Here is a 2,701-nt window from a genome sequence, read left to right on the forward strand (position 1 = left end):
CCCAGTGCTGACTCATAAGTCACTCCCTAACTACTGAACTCCTGACAGTGGCCCATTACTGACTCAAGAGTCATTTCCCTGACTACTGGACGTCTGACAGTGGCCCAGTATTGACCCATATGTCACTTCCCTGACTACCGGACTCTTGACAGTGGCCCAGTACTTACCAATGAGTCACTCCCCTAACAACTGGACTCCTGACAGTGGCCCAGTACTGACTCATGAGGCACTCCCCTCACTATTGGACTTCTGACAGTTGCCCAGTACAACCCATGAGTCACTTTTCTGACCACTGGACTCTCGACTGTGGCCCAGTACTTACCCATGAGTCACTTCCTGAGTATTGGACTTTTGACAGTGGCCCAGTAATGATCCATGAGTCACTTTCCCTGACTACTGGATTCCTGGAAGTGGCCCAGTATTGACCCATGAGTCACTTCACTGACCACTGGACTCTCAACAGTGGTACAGTACTTACCCATGAGTCACTCCCCTAACTATTGGGCTCCTGACAGTGGCCCAGTACTGACCCACTAGTCACTTCCCTGACTGCTGAACTTCTGACAGTGGCCCAGTACTGACTCTTGAGTCACTCCAATAACTACTGGACTCTTGACATTGGCCCAGTTCTGACTCATGAGTCACATCCCAGACTACTGCACTCCTGACAGCGAACCAATAATTACGCATGAGTCACTTCCTTGACTACTGGACTCTTGACAGTGGCCCAGTACTTACCCCTGAGTCAGTCCCCTGACTACTGGACTCGTGGCAGTGGCCCAGTACTGATCCATGAGTCACTCCCCTGACTATTGGACTCGTGGCAGTGGCCAACTACTGACTCATGAGTCACTTCCTGACCACTGGAATCTCGACAGTGGCCCAGTACTGACCACTGAGTAACTTCCATGACTATTGGACTCCTGACACTGACCCAGTACTGATCCATGAGTCACTTTCCCTAAATACTGGACTCCTGACAGTGGCCCAGTACTGACCTGACTGCTGGACTCCTAACATTAACCCAGTACTGACCAATGAGTCACTTCCCTGACTACTGGACTCCTGACAATGGCTCAGTACTGACACATAAGTCACTTCCCTGAGTACTGGACTCCTGACAATTCCCGATCTGACTCATGAGTCACTCCCCTAACTACTGGACTCCTGACTGTGGCCTAGTACTGACCCATTAGTCACTCCCCTGACTACTGGATTCACGACAGTGGCCCAGTACTAACTCTTGAGTCACTCCCCTAATTACTGGACTGCTGACAGTGTACCAGCACTGACTCATGAGTCACTTTCCTGATTACTGGACTCGTGACAGTGGCCCAGTACTGACTCAAGAGTCACTCCACTGACTACTGGACTCCTGACAATGGTCCACGACTAACTGATGAGTCACTTCCCTGACTACTGCACCCCTGACAGAGGCCCAGTACTGACTCATGAGTGATTTCCCTGAATATTGGGCTCCTGACAGTGGCTCACTACTGATCCATGAGTCACTTCCCTGACCACTGGACTCTTGAACATGGCCCAGTAATGACCCATGAGTCACGTCCCTGACTATCTGAATCTTGACGGTGACCCAGCACTGATCCACGAGTTACTTTCCCTGACTACTTTGAAGCCTGACGGTGGCCCAGTACTGATCTTTGAGTCACTCCACTGACTGCTGGACTCCTAACAGTAACCCAGTAATGACTCATGAGTCACTTCCCTGACTACTGGACTCCTGACAGTGGCCCAGTACTGACCCATGAGTCACTCCCTTGACTACTGGACTCCTGACAGTGGCTCAGTACTGACTCATGAGTCACTTCCCTGACTACTGGACTCGTGACAGTGGCCCAATACTGACTCATGACTCACTCTTCTAACTTACTGGACTCCTGACAGTTGCGCTGGACTGACTGAAGGGTCACTTCCCTGATTACTGGACTCCTGATAGTGGCCCAGTACTAACTCATGAGTGATTTCCATGGCTACTGGACTCTCGACAGTGGCCCAGAACTGAACAATGAGTCACTTCCCTGAGTATTCGACTCCTGACAGTGACCCAGTACTGACTCATGAGTCACTTTCCCTGACAATTGGACTCCTGACAGTGGCCCAGTACTGATCTTTGAGTCACTCCCCTGACTACTGGACTCCTAACAGTAACCCAGTGCTGACTCATGAGTCACTCCCCTAACTACTGGATTCCTGACAGTGTCCCAGTACTGACTCATGAGTCACTCCCCTAACTATTGGACTTCTGACAGTAACCCAGTAATGACTTATGAATCACTTCCCTGAGTACTGGACTCCTGACAGTTGCCCAGTACTGATTTATGAGTCATTTCTCGGACTACTGGACTCCTGACAGTGGCCCAGTACCGACCCATGTGTCACTTCCCTGACTACTGGACTCTTGACAGTGGCCCAGTACTTACCCATTAGTCACTCCCCTAACTACTGGACTCCTGACAGTGGCCCAGCACTGACTCATGAGTCACTCCCATGACTATTGGACTAGTGACAGTGGCCCACTACTGACCCATGAGTCACTTCCCTGACCACTGGACTCTCGACAGTGGCCCAGTACTTACCCATGAGTCACTTCCCTGACTATTGGACTCCTGACCGTGACCCAGTATTGATCCCTGAGTTACTTTCCCAGACTACTGGACTCCTGACAGTGGCCCAGTACTGA

The sequence above is a fragment of the Panulirus ornatus genome, chromosome 5 (assembly GCF_036320965.1).
Source record: "Panulirus ornatus isolate Po-2019 chromosome 5, ASM3632096v1, whole genome shotgun sequence".
Classification (NCBI taxonomy): Eukaryota; Metazoa; Arthropoda; class Malacostraca; order Decapoda; family Palinuridae; genus Panulirus; species Panulirus ornatus.